The 15,085-nt window shown below is 35.7% G+C and overlaps 1 protein-coding gene across 1 annotated transcript in view; it reads right to left on the reverse strand.

Annotated features, from left to right (window-relative positions):
• Nucleotides 1–15,085, reverse strand: part of NALCN (sodium leak channel, non selective) — a 338,653-nt gene that overhangs the window by 184,793 nt on the left and 138,775 nt on the right. The gene's annotated exons all lie outside the window — the stretch shown is intronic.

Raw genomic sequence — 15,085 nt, forward strand, 5'->3', positions numbered from 1 at the left:
CTTTATGCTTTAGGCCACATGGCAAAAGAGAAATTGGGATTTCATATCAAGCAATTTATCTATGTGTGCATTTGCAAATAAATCATTATGTTACTTCATTATCAATAAAATTAATGATCGGTATTACTGTATTAACACATTTACTTGATCTTTTAACCTCTCACATGCATTCTATGAATTCACTATTCCAAATAACAATATTATAAAACACATGCATAAAGACAGCATGTTATTTTCCTTTACGTGTCCTATGAACAAGAATTTTCATTTTGTAAAGGAGACTGCAACTGGAATTAAAATTTGCAATAAAAGATTAACTTCTAATTAAAGACTATGAGGCTGACTATTGGGATTAGTCCCTCTGAGAAGACACTACATGATTTATTGAAGATAGGAATACAGCAGAGCTGCTTGCTTCTCTTTTTCTAGGCTAATGTGGCGTATCAGAAGGGATTTTCTTCCACTCACACATGGAACATGTGGGGGAAAATGCAGTTTTAATAATATTGTTTTAAGAAATGAAACATTAAAGGCACTGGAGGTAGTTAATTTAGATGTGAAGAGGAAATTAGCATCACTTCTCAAATCTACCATTTCTGTAGATTCTAGTTGCTTTTTAATTTTAATTGCCATTTCCCTCCTCAAAAATGTAAAAAGGTAATATATTTTAAATTTGAAATGATCTTAAGTCCACAAAACATGTGGATGAACTCCCTTGCCCACGTTTTTCAGGTATTTCATGTTCATGTCATGTATATTTTTTCCTTGATCATCTGCATCTTCATCCACACATATGCAATCACATAAACAGGCTTGCAATTACATGTTTTTACATGAGATGTAAAAACAATTGTTACAATTTATGAAAGCACTATTTCTAATTTTAAAGATGTCATTGTCTTCTCTCAAGTTCATACTTTCTATACAATTATTATGTATAAATATTACATACAGTTCTATGAAGTTGTTAAAAATAAGGTGACAGGTATTTACTCTGGGATGAAAAAAAATTCTAAAGACAAATAGGCATTCCTGGTATTACCTAAAGTTATGTGAACTGTGAATGATAAAGATCTGGGTATGCAAGAAGAGTATATGTCACTCTGCAACTTGCTTTTCTGACTAACAATCGTGGATGTTCCTCCAGATTAAGGAATATAGGTCCTAAGTTTTATTTATCAGCTGTATAATTTCCCATAGTGTTCAACGTTTATATAACTCAACATTTTCTCTACTAATTCATTGATGGGTGGTATTTGCAGGAATCATCAGGAAAGATGTTTAAGCACTTTGCTACTTCAATAAAAAGGTTGCACTAAGCATCCTCCCTCAATACCAGTATGTATTGAGGCTTTCATATCTATTAATATATTTCCAAAGTTGGTATTACTGGGGCAAACACAGATTTATGTGTTTGAAATTTAGAAAAATATTAAAGTGATTACTTTCAAAATATTCTAAGAAATTATTTGCCCTTCCACAATACAGGAAAGTCTTCTTGTCTCAAATCCATGCCAGTATCAGTGTGATCAAACTTCTTATTATTGTTGCTTATCTGTTTATATGTTTATTAATCCCTTTAATTTCTTTTTAAAGTAATTAAATGTTACTGTTCCTAACCTTGACACTATTGTATGGTGTTATTTTGTGTTTCTTGTGAGTTTTGGGAATTGTTGGTGTTGAGGACAGCACACATTTTTTCCCTAGCCAACAGTCTGGTTTCTAACTTTCATATGGTTAGTGCTACAAACGTAAAATTTACATGTTCACATATGTCTACAACTTTATGATTTTTTTCTTTACCTTTTACGTACAAAATAGAACTTTAAGAAGATTAATACTAGTCTTCATATCCAGGAATACACTCTTTTCCTATTTGAGCTATATTTTATATTCTTTAATAATTTTTTTCCATATAAATATCCTATCTATCTATCTATCTATCTATCTTTTTTCTTTTTTACTATTTCTATCTAGTTAGTTCCAGTGGGAAGAAAAGCTATTGATTTCTCTATACCCACTTTACTAGATTCTTCTATTAATTCTAATGTTTTTCATAAAGTCTCATAGTTTTATAGAAATATGCACATTTTATCTGGAAATGAAATAAGATTATTTCCTTTTTAAGATTTATTTTTGGAGTTAATAATATGAATGCATTAGTTATAAAGGTACAGTTGTATAAAGGTTACTAAATACAAAATGGTAATAATAGGAATCCATAACTTGCTCCTTGTTTTCAACGAAAGTTTCTTCAGCATTCACACAGTGGTTGAAATGAGTCTTGGTGATTAATTTTTACCATGTTTAAAGACTTTCCTTTTCTTCCTATTCTCCTTCAAAGGATTTAACCTTCAATTCACTGAGGCAATGAAATATACCACAAGAGTTCCTGATGTTAACCATTTATTTATCTTTGGAAAAAAAACTCTAGATGATAATGCTAACAAGTTGGATTTTATTGGGTTAAATATTTTATTTATAATTTTCACAGTTACTGTTATATGTGAAATTGGCCTATAATTTTACTTGTATATCATTATCAGGTTTTGGCTAAGATTATGCTAGCTTTATCATTTGTACTGCACAGTTTTCTATCTTGTGTATGATAATCTCTGAAATAAAATAAGAATTAGCACACCTTTAAAAGCAGACAGAAAGCACCAGGAAACCCACATGGGCACAGTTCTTTTGGTGATGGTGGAGCAAGCTTTCCACTGCTGCTCAGATCAGGTTTCTTATCTCATCCATCAATTTGGCAGTTTGTGTTTTGCCAGGAAGTCATTAATTGTCTCTAGATTTTCAAGATCTGCATTTAGAATACATATTTTTCCAGAAAGAATTGGTTCTTCCAGGGAACCTGGGTCATCTTAGAAATCTGGGTCCCCCTTAAACCAACTTTTGGCTGCTGTTTCTCAGGTTCTGGACATAATGGGATTTTGAGCTCCAACCCCATGAGTGGGCAGCCTGTCTTACATAATTCAGTAGAGATAACATGATAACTTCTTTTTTTCTTTTTTGAGACAGAGTCTCACTGTCACCCAGGCTGGAGTGCAGTGGTGTGATCAGTCTTAGCTCACTGCAGCCTCTGCCTCCCAGGTTCAAGTGATTCTCCTGCCTCAGCCTCCCGAGTAGCTGGAATTACAGGCACATGCCACCACGCCTGGCTAATTTTTGTATATTTAGTAGAGATAGGGTTTCACCATGTTGGTCAGGTTGGTCTTGAACTCCTGACCTCAAGTGATCCACCTGCCTCGGCCTCCCAAAGTGCTGTGATTACAGGCGTGAGCCACCATGCCCGGCCAGAGATAACATTGGTCTGCCAGGGGTCAAGCTCCAGACTGATGGTTCCCTCATCTTTTCCCTCTCAGGGATGGAATTTTTCCTTCCTGAGGTTATGTGGGCCCTCTCTTCTGCCTCTTCACTTTGCACAGGCCTCTAGTCTCTTCTGTCCTGGACACAGTCCTGAAAACTGCAAGTTCTGGTCACAAGGATATGCAAATGTCCTCAGGGCAGCCACTGCCTTGGGGCCCATCTGGTATTCTGGACTCATGTCACATTTAATTTTTGGCCTCAAGAATTTTCCTTAATTTTTTGCACACTCTGCTGAACATTTAAAATGTTTTAATATTTTAGGTGTTTTGTGGAAACAATTTTTAGCTACGTTTCAGGGCCACTTTGTATGTGCTTCCTATAGGCAGTGTACAATTTTATTTTGTGTTTAAACATACCCAGATTTTCTAGGGTTTTGATAGGAAAATTCAACCTACTCAAACAGAATGTGCCAAAGTTATACTTGGTCTTATGCTTCCTGTTTATTTTATGTCATTGCTATTTCATTTTTAACTTTATCTTGTCTTTTTTTTAACTTGGTCAACTATTTGCTAATTTCTTTCTCCCTTCATTAATGTGGGCACTCAACTTGGTTTTTCTAATCCCCTGGTTTACTTCTCAATGGTTAGACATCAAACCTACACGTTTTTCTTATTGCTTCAAAATTAAATTGCTGGCTCACTCATCCCTCCACCCCACACATCTGCAAACTTCACAGTACACTTCTACCATCCCACTCTCCATTGATATCACACCCTTTCTGAAGTCCTCGTTTTGCTGAAATAGTTTACACATTTATTACTAGTTTCTTGAATATTTTCATTTCTCTTTTTCTCAAAGATCCCTATTTGACATATTTAATATTATCTATTGAGATCCAGTGCCCATCAGTTCTCTCTTCTTCTATCTAGTCATTGAGATTGCAATTTACTTATCTTGTGATTAGCACACTTTAAAGTAGTTTTCTTAAATAAATATCAAGGGTTGTATGCTCTTAGTCCTTTTATATATAACATGCATTTTTAGCACTGACAGATGAACAAGTTGTCTGTGCACAGATTCTGGAGCTGCAGTTCTATTCTCTCAGTAGTCTATGTATACTGATTCACTACCTTCTACTTTCCAATATTGTAGATGAGTCATCCATTGCACAATAAATGTATTTTACTTTTTCAGGTTACTTATGCCTGTTCAGAGGCTGAACAAGGTTTTTTCTTTATGCTTGCAACCAAGGAAGGTCACCAGGACATGAGTAAGAATCTGTTTTCATTTAATCTCACTAAAATTTAATGAGATCTTTCAGTCTGCAGATTTATGTTTGTTTGTTTGTTTTCATTTAGGAAAGCTTTCTTCTGTTGCTTATGACAACTTTTCTTCTATCTGTTTCCTTTTTCCTTCAGGGACTGCTATTATTCATAGCTGTGTGGACAGACTATTTTACTTTGCCCTTATTATTACATCTCTACCACTTTTTGAGTTATTTTTTCTCACTTCATCTCCCATATTAAAAACTAGCTCTCAAGGACTATGCCCTTTTTAAACTCATTTTTTGCACATTTTTAGTTGAAGTTACAGAAATTTTATTTTGTGCCCTACTTATTTTTCTGGAGACATAACAACAACAACAACAACAACAACAACAAACTATTCTCTCTCCCATCAGTTCTACTTGCTTGGGAAATTCCCATACTAGACATTTGTCTTGATTCTCTGAGTTTCATCCTCAGTTTCTGAGTCTCCCTTCATGTGTGAATTAACTTTTCTTTCCTTCGCCATGGATGTATGTTTCTGGTGTAATTGTCGTTTGTCTTTTACGCTGTCTTAAGCAGTGGCAAATGAGGGGTAGTAGAGGGCACCATAGTTTACGGAGGTGAAAAACCTGAAAAGCCATAGTTCCTTTGCTGAACATCTGAAGGAGGCTTTTTGCTGACAGGATTTCCCAGAAACGAGTGGAGTCATTTATTGACCCCCTTCTCCACCTGGAGTAATTCATTCTCTAGTGAGGTTCCCTTCCTGGCCCATTGAGACCCACAGGACTCTGTGGATGGCTCCTGGACTACAAGCAGCAGGCAGGCAGGTCCAGCTCCCCTGCAGATGAAATGCCTTCTGCCCTGAGCAGTGGCCTCAGGGGACCAGAGGACTCAGACTTTGCTGCGAGTCCTGCAAGTGGTACTCCCTCTCTAGCACAGGCGTCTTAGTTCTGGCCTTGCAATGACATGGGGAAGACCTAAACCTGTTCTCTCTCCTATGGGTACTAGGAGATCTCAGGAGAAACTGAAATTTATGTGTTGTGAAGGTCCCATCCACATGCCTGACCTGGTTGCTATATTAGCAGAGGAAACAGTAACAGACAACTATGACATCATCTCTCCCTTCACCTGTATTTTCAGGCTGAGACTTTCATTCCAAAAAAAAGAGTGGTGATCCATTTTACAGTGTTTTTTTAAGAACACTACTAATAAATGCCTGAAAGATATTCTAATAGATTGTCTAATTATATATACATACAATTAATCACTTTACTAACTGCATATATTATCAAAAGGACAGATGGAATGAACTGTTTAAATGAGCATAATTTATAGTAAAACATGCAGCTGGATCTGTTTGCATTATGATTTTCTTTTGTGGGAAAACGATATTTTTTTGAAAGACACTAAAAGGCACTAAAAGATTTAGTAAACTGTTATGTGATTGTATTTAAATAGCTATAGCCTTACTGATTTTCCTACTAGAATTCCTGATTCCAGATTCTCTTGGAATCAAATGCCTTGCTTTGAACATAATTTGTTAACTTTTACAAGCCAACACTCTAGCTGTCTGAAATATTAATGCCAAAGTGATAACATTTTATGGAAAAACAATGCACATAAAAATATGCCCACCTTACCTGAAGGTATAGGTTATTCTGCCATAGAGAAGAACTATGTCAGGATTTAAAGAAGGTGATTAGGAAAATCAAATTAGTTTAAATGATCACTAATTATTTCAGTGTAGGTTATGGGGTTTGGTATAGGACTTAAATTCAGAGGACTATAATAGTTTGGAAGAACCAAAATCGAAGCAGTGGAGGCAAGCTCTAGTAACCACTTCTCAAGGTGCAGCTCCAGATTATCGCAGTGAACTCAACCTTGATGGTAGCTGGACGGGGTGGAATTTGCCAGGGGCTTGCTGGGAGCCATCTGAAAGGGAGAAGGCAACTGGGCTCTCTGCAGAACCTAGTTGCCTGAAGGGCTCCCACCAAAGTCACCTGAGCAGGTGTCTAATCTCAAGGCTTTCTGCAAATCGCAGGCATTCAGCAGGCAGCCTGTGGAAAAGTGGAAGATTGGCTTCCATTTGTCACTCTGAGCCTGGCAGACCTCCACTGCTTTGGCCCTCCTCAGTCTGCAGCCCCCGCACCAAGAAGGTCTCATTGGTACCCTTCTTCTGTTTCATATTCTGCGGTGCATCCCACCTTTGTGAGTACCTGCAAGTTAAAACTTAACTTTTTAAGAGTTAAGACAAAATTTATGAGAGTATAATAAACTTTTCTTTTCTTTTCTTTTGCATTACTTTAAGAAAACTTAGAAACAATGCATAGGAAAGAAGAGAAATATTTATTTCTTCTTACAAATACCCTAAAGCAGTGTTTCCCAATCTTTTTTATTTAATCACCTCTTCTAAGAGGTCTTTTAGAGAGTTTGTTCTCAATCACCACCTCATGGAGTTTTGCTACCTCTAACGTATTATGTATCTGTTTACATACTCTACTTTGGTTGTTTGGTCTACATAGCAATCTGCATTATAAAAGAGTGAGAATTTTCTACCCCCCCCACCAACTAAGAACATATTTTTACCCCTTCAGAGGTGATTTTACACCCTGTTGAGAATGCATGCTCAACCAATATACCTGGTTTGATGTAGCCATAATGAGACAGGGGAATAGGGTCTGGAGGCAGGGAACCTAAGGCCATTTCACGCTGACTTCCTAGAACTAAACTGAAAGAAAAACCCTAATTTTCCATGTCTGAGTAACAAAAGGACCAGGGGCTACTCCCTTTGCAAGCCCCTACCTTTTCTGTGTGGCAGATGGATAATTGAATGTACCTCTGAATGGTTGCTTTTCCCAACCAGACACTTGCATAGGAATGTAACTTCGTAACTTCACCTCAGCCTCTGATTGGGTGCCACCACTTCATTTACATGGGGCGAACATTTACATGGGGTGGCCAATGGGAAACCTCTAGGGGGTATTTGGACCTAAGAAGATTCTGTATCTGGGGCCCTTGAGCGCTGCTGGGCTCACTCCCACACTGTGAAGTGTACTTTCACTTTCAATAAATCTCGCTTTCCTTGTTTCACTCTTTTTTTTTTTTCTGTGCATTTTGTCCAGTTCTTTATTCAAAACGTCAAGAACCTGGACAACTTGCAGTCAAGACCCTCTACCGGTAACAACAGCAGAGTTTAATCTCATAAACACAGGCCTGTGAGATAAAATAGTAGAGATAGACATTGCCCATACGTGGGAAGATATTTGAAATATGTTATCTAATATTTATGTTGCAGTCTCTGTTTTCTAATTTCAAAGAAACATAATGGATATCATGAGAAAAGAATGCATATTTGTCACAAAGGAAGGTTACGGGACAAAGCTCACAGGAAAATCAGTTCAGGCAATCACATTCTTTTACATGAAATTCAGATTCAATAACACCAAGAAGTGATTACTGGTTACCTGTATCAGTCTGGAGCTGTCTGTCAATCACCCACTTTTAGCTTATAGTGTATATCAGTATGTTAGAAAGAGCAAACTTTGAGATGGATGGTTGAGTAGTCCAGATTGTCATTATTGTATTATATTTTTACCTAACAAGATAATGTCCAAATCTTTTAGAAACATACACAAAAAGTAATTGTCAGAAGAAACCTATTTACTTGAAGTTTCCCAGAAAATGAAATTAAACTCAGCAATAATGTCAAAGACTGCTGCTGCGGAAAGATTGATTATTTTCTTAATTTGGTCATTTTTTGTGATTAATGAACTCAAACGTGGGTGTCAGATTTTGTTGGGGCCAAAATAAATGACTCTTCATTTTAACAAATATCATAAAACCAAATGTCTTCAGAGGAATGCAGAAATCACTTTTCTAGAAAAGAGGACGCCCTGCAAGATAGCAAAATGAATTCATGATTTATGAAACCCCTTCTGTTTTAAACACACTGTGAGCAAAGGAAAAGAACAGGAAACCAAAGAGGCAGGAAGGAATTCTAAACGAGGTTAACCTCTTTATAGACCAGAAATGCAACAGAAATATATGCCAGGTCAAGAATCAGGCAATGTTGGACCCAAATGTTTCCTATAGGGTGAGGAGACTAAGGCACCTTAGATAAGGTAAAGACAAGAAGAACCTTTGTAGCATAAAGACAGGGACTAGGATGGGTTTCCTTGCTAAGGAAAGCACAGTGAGAGCAACTACCCAAGGCTAAGACCTTATAGGAAGCTGCAGGCCTCCAGAGACAGGAGGAGAAATAATCAGCTTATCTGAAAAATCAGAACAAGATCTTTTATGGACTACGGACTAGTGACAAGAACTGTGATATCACCCATATCAAGGGGCCAGCAATCTCCAAATGACACTTAAAAACCTGGCTCTGGAATGGTGGGTTCAAGGTTAAGGCAACTGCAATATCCCTAAGAAAGTAGAAGTGATCACAGAGGGAGGGAGAGAGAAATAAGAAAATCTCCCAAGTCAAATGAGGCAGCATGCGAAGATTTTAAATAAATCTGATGAGAAAGAAAACAAAATTCTAAAATTCAAAATATGAATTTACTCTCAATAAAATTAATTTTGTCAAACTTTTTTTCACAATCATTTAGTTGTTTTTATTATTTTATTTTATTTTTAAATTCAATTCAATTAAATGTAATGTTCCAGGATACATGTGCAGGATATGCAGATTTGTTATATAGGTAAATGTGTGCCAAGGTGGTTTGCTGCACCTACAAACCCATTATCTAGGTATTAAGCCCCACATGCATTAGCTATTTATCCTGATGCTCCCCCGGCTCTGATTTGTATCCTTTTTGCTTTAATAAAAATGTAGGGCCGGGCGCGGTGGCTCAAGCCTGTAATCCCAGCACTTTGGGAGGTCGAGACAGGTGGATCACGAGGTCAGGAGATCGAGACCATCCTGAGCTACACGGTGAAACCCCGTCTCTACTAAAAAATACAAAAAACTAGCCGGGCGAGATGGCGGGCGCCTGTAGTCCCAGCTACTCGGGAGGCTGAGGCAGGAGAATGGCGTAAACCCGGGAGGCGGAGCTTGCAGTGAGCCGAGATCGCGCCACTGCACTCCAGCCTGGGCGACAGAGCTAGACTCCGTCTCCAAAAAAAATAAAAAATAAAAATAAAAATGTAATCAGAAGTATAGCACTTTCCTGATTTCTATGAGTCATTCTAGCAAATTATCAAACTTGAGAAGGCTAGTGGGAACCCCCGAGTTCATAGCCTGTTGATATGTCATATGACATGTCATATGTCATATCAACCACATTAGCCATATCATTTGTCATATGTCAGGGAGGCCCTAGAACCCCCTGAGCTTACAGTTGGTATCTCAAGTAAGGGCAATCTTGTAGAGGACTGTGCCCTGTGTTATAAAGTTTGGTCTAAAATCCAGGTAGTTAGCATCAGAAGTCATTTACTTATATAAAAAAGAAAGTTATAAATAAACAATACTGGCAGCAAAAAGGATTATACCTTCAGTTTCAATAGAGATTATAAAAATCCTGAGAGAAAACTGTGGAAATGTGAGATATTAGTTAAAATTAATATCTCTATAAATAGCAAGCAATAAACCATCAAACTGATAAACCGTAATAATCAAACCATAAAATAAGTCATTAATCAAGGTCTCTCTTCTCCCTTTCTCCGCCAGGGATTCCACTCCAAACAATGGGCCTACATGGCATTCCAGAGGGACTTTATTCACAGAAGAGAAAAAGAGAAAAATATGTTTATTTCATTTGTGAAAGGAAGTGTAACTTCCCTAACATAATCACACTAGCAATGTAAAATAAAATAAAATCATAGAACTACTATCCTTATGATTGAAAATTCATAATACAATGTCAGCATATTGGATTTGTTTATTAAAAGTAGTGCTACAAAATCAAGTGTTCCAGGAATCTAAAACAGTTTCAGTATCAAAATATCTATTATTCTAATATACTGCACTAAGAAATTAAAAAGGAAAGTCTGTATAGTCAGCTCAATATATGTAGAAGAAGATTGAATACTCAATTCATCATGAGAAACACTGTTAGCAACCTAGAAATAGAAGTGAGTTTATTAACACGATGAAAGGCATCTATAAAAACCTACAAACAACATTAATGATGAGATCATAAGTATTCATATCAAAATATAGAAAAACACCCAGCATGTCCACTATCACTGCCACTATTCAACATTTTATTAGAAAACCGCACCAGGACAATAAAAGAAGAAAAAAATCAGAGAGATAATAATTAGACATGGAAAGACAAAACCTTAATTTCACAAGATATAATTATCTACATAGAAATTCCAATCAAGTCTATAGATGATCACAAACAACAAATTGTAGTAAAGTTGCTGGCTATGAATGAGGTCAATATAAAAAAAATTAATATTATTCCTACATCAATAAAAATTTAATTGATATTATTTCATTCATAAAAGAAACTGTAGGATATGTAGGCATGAATCTAACAAAAAAAATGTGGAAGACCTTTGGAGAAAATTATGAAGCATTATTGGAAAACGCTAAGGAAGGTTAGAATAACTGAATAGAGATGTTCTTAACATCAATTAAAATCTCATTAGTAAAATGAATTAAATTTTCATAATGTAGAGCAGGAATAGCAAGGCCAAGAACAGATAAAACAAATCTGAAGAAGAATATCAACATCAGTGAGAATGCCCTAATAGATCTCAAGGTTTATTATAAAGGATAGCACTTATGACAACATCTTATCAACTAAAGCTTTGATGTATAGACACAGACTGAGGTGTCCAGAAATACAATCGTGCACATGTGTGAACCTGGTATAAGACAGAAATGGCACTACAGGAGTGAGGAGAGAATGAATTTTCAATGACTCTTTGAAGGACAATTGTTTATATATGGGAAAAAAATTCAAGTCCTTATCTTATTCCAAATGTATTGGAGTCTAAAATTGAAAAAGCACAACTTGAAAACTCTAGCCTTTACTATAAGAGAATGTCTTTCGTAACTGTGGTATAGATAAGACACAAAAAGCACTGAACCAAACATTAAAGATGACTATATCTTGCAGTGTTAAAATTAATAACTTCTATTGAAGAAAAGACAGCAAATAAAAGTTAAAAGACAAGCTGAACGCTGGGAGATGTCTGCACTGCATATTACTAGATAACTGAAAAATCAATTATGGTACAGATTAAACAGGTAAAATTATAGAAGAGGAAACTCAGGACTGACAGAATATGAAAAAAAGGTCAAATCTCTGTAGTAACCAAGAAAATGTATATTAAGACTATAATGATTATATTATAAGAAAATTTAAAATCCTGAACATAAAAAAGTAGCATGAAGTAGAGCTGCTCATATATCCTGGTAGGAATGTAAATTGACGCAAGCACTTTGAAGTTCAATTTAGCAATATTTAGCAAAGTTGACAGTGAGCATATCTAACAAATTCACAGTTTTAAGTCTAGGGATATGTTTAGAAAGAACTCTCCCAAATGTGCACAGAAACTCAAATGAGAATGTTTACTGAGGCATTGTTTTCAACAGTAAAAAGTTGGAAGCAATTGAAATACCCATTGCCCTTATATGCAGAACAAATAAATGCATGCTTAAATTGACATGAATCAATTTCCCAAATATAAGGATGAGTGAACGAGAAAAGTGGCATCTTAATACTTCATACTATTATAAAACATGCATTGATATGATGAATATAGTTCTCTGTAGATTAGGGAGAAGGAGGAGATCAAGAAGTAGTACACAGGGAGCTTCTACTCTACTAATGATATTTTATTTCTGAATGAAAAACCTAATCCAAACATGAAAAACTATTAATTTTTTAAAAATCTGGGTGATGGACCCACAAATATTGGTTATAATATTTTCTCTATGGGTTGAATTTATGAAATACTTTCTAATTAAGAAGGAAGTAAAAGAAAGTCACATATTTTCAAAGGATAGAAATTTCAAAAAGAAGGAAAAATAAATAACTATAGAAAAAGAATCCTGCAAAATAATCACATTAATATGCAAAGGCTAATGGTTGCTTCTGACATCATAGGTGTCTGACATAAATAGGTATAATCCTGACCAAATCTTATTTATGTAAAATTAATTTAGTCTCAGCACCTTTTGCTTCATCAATAATCTGTTTTAGAAACAACGTTCTCTCAAGCTGTAACTTCTCTTAATGAACTAGCATCTTGGCAGATTATGACTCATTCCCTCCGACAAGACAACTTAATACATAATTTTGTTCTCTACCACAATAGAGAATGATTTTTAGATCTATTGGAGACATGGATTTAATAACTGAAACTGCTCATATGGATATGATGTGTTGAGATAAACACTGACTTGGAAATTGTTCTTAATTTCTTCTTCTAGATACTAAAATTTCTTTGATAAATCATGTTATTGCTACAAATTTTAGGTATAAACCTCACTCAAGATTATACGCGATAATCTCTTTAGATTCTCACAGAACTATAGCTCCTAAGAGTAGAAAGAGGTCCCTAGAGTCACACATCCATGGCCATGCCTTATTTATTTACCTCTGATTCCCCATCACCAAGCACAACAGCCATGTAAGAAAGGATACTAGGCCCTTCTTCCTCTCTGTTCTCTGTCTTTATCATTAAAATGAGATGAAGAATTTTATATCCCTGTGAAATCTTTGCAGAGAAACTCTGAACGTATTTAAAAGAAATATTTCCTGTGAGGGACTAAGAGGGCTTAAGTAATAGATGATACTTTCTTTTCTGATGAATCTAGATCCTCTTAATAGCAGACCTCTTTGTGTAGCTCAACAAAGAGCAAGTGAAGATGCAAGTCTGGGGGTGGAGTGGAATTGCTGTGCATGAGTAGCAGGGGAAGAGCCTGCCTGGCTGATGACAAGTTGGGGAGATGTGGGAATAGGCTGGGTAGGAGGGACAGACAGAGTTGAGAGAAAGAGGAGTTTTAGTTAATTTACTGTGGAGTATGTAGCACAGAGTCCTGGGACTTCCTTCTCCCTTTTGGGTTCATTAAAAAACATGACTGTGCTCATTAAAATTTAACACCAGGAGGTGGAAGAGGGCTGAGCTCCCCATTTAGATAGGTCTGGAGGAAATCAGAGAACATAGATGGGGATAATGCTAGGAGGTGACAAAGAGCTAACTTTGGGCCTCTGTAGGACCGTTTGCTTGCTTGTTGTATATCTCCCATCTGTTTGTGAGTTTCTCAAAAGAAGAATTTTGTTAAAGTTGTTAATCTCCTGTGCTGATAAATTTTGTTTAATGTACAGCCTAATGGTTACAAATACATTCATATGTAACAATAATAAGAAAAATATTGCTCGTATTTTATTATTTCTTAAGAAAACAAGAATATATATTTTAAAATGTAATTATGTTCATTATACAATATGATTTTATGTGCAATAATAATATATTCTCTTAGATCAAAATGAAAAGTTGAAATTCTTACAGAGGAAAACAAACCTTACCTTTTTCAATTTATCATAGGCTAGAAAAGAGGTAAACTTTTTCCTGTTTCTTACCTAATTCTAAATTTAGGTTAATTAATCCAAAGTAACAAAACAAGTCCCCAGCTTCTCAACAGAAGCTAAGCAGCTTAATTTATTCTTAAAGGGTGATTTTTAGACTGTGAGTTGGCTCCTAATGGGTAAAGTGATTTATTTTAGATTTTCTAAATAATTTATTCTGGAAAATGTAGGAACTTAAAAAATTACTTCTTTAAAAGCTCATGACCTGTTGTGATCTATTTTAAAAATAAACTTTTCAAAATATTACATAATGCTATTGCCTGAAATACTGCATCATTATAGTCTACAAACTTGAATTGCTGTTATTATAACTATTTTGAGAATTAAATAAAACAATGAATTCTTTTAAAGCACTTGGTGCATAATGGGCCCTCCAAAAAATGGTAGCTTTATTGCTATCAATGTTAAAATATTTGACTTTAATACGAGAGTGTTAGTTGACATGCTCTCTGTTTCTATAGCTTAAACCAAGATCCATTTTTGTAAATAAAGTTTTATTGGAAAACAACCATTCTGAGATCACACTCACTTTTGTACAATTGCAGAGCTGAGTAGTTGAGACAGAGAGAGGGTGGTCTACGAAAGGCAAAATGTTTACTATCTGGGTCTGCAAGAGTTTGCCGACCCCTGGCCTAAACTCAAGCCATTTTTATAAACCTTATAAAAATAGAATATATTATGGAAAAGTAAGTTTAATTAAATTGACTTTTTCACACTCATTGGAAACAAATAACTTTGTCTCATGTATAAGTTTCTAATACAAAGAGAAATGGCAATGTAATTTGAATTAAAACCAAACATACTTGGGGAAAGCCAAACACACAAAATAAAAAACAAAGTGGAATGGCCGGGAGTGGTGGCTCATGCCTGTAATTCCACCACTCTGGAAGGTTGAGATGGGTGGATCGCTCGAGCCCAGGAGTTCAAGACCAGCCTAACCAATATGGCGAAACC

The sequence above is a fragment of the Colobus angolensis genome, unplaced genomic scaffold (genome assembly GCF_000951035.1).
Source record: "Colobus angolensis palliatus isolate OR3802 unplaced genomic scaffold, Cang.pa_1.0 Scaffold13, whole genome shotgun sequence".
Classification (NCBI taxonomy): domain Eukaryota; kingdom Metazoa; phylum Chordata; class Mammalia; order Primates; family Cercopithecidae; genus Colobus; species Colobus angolensis.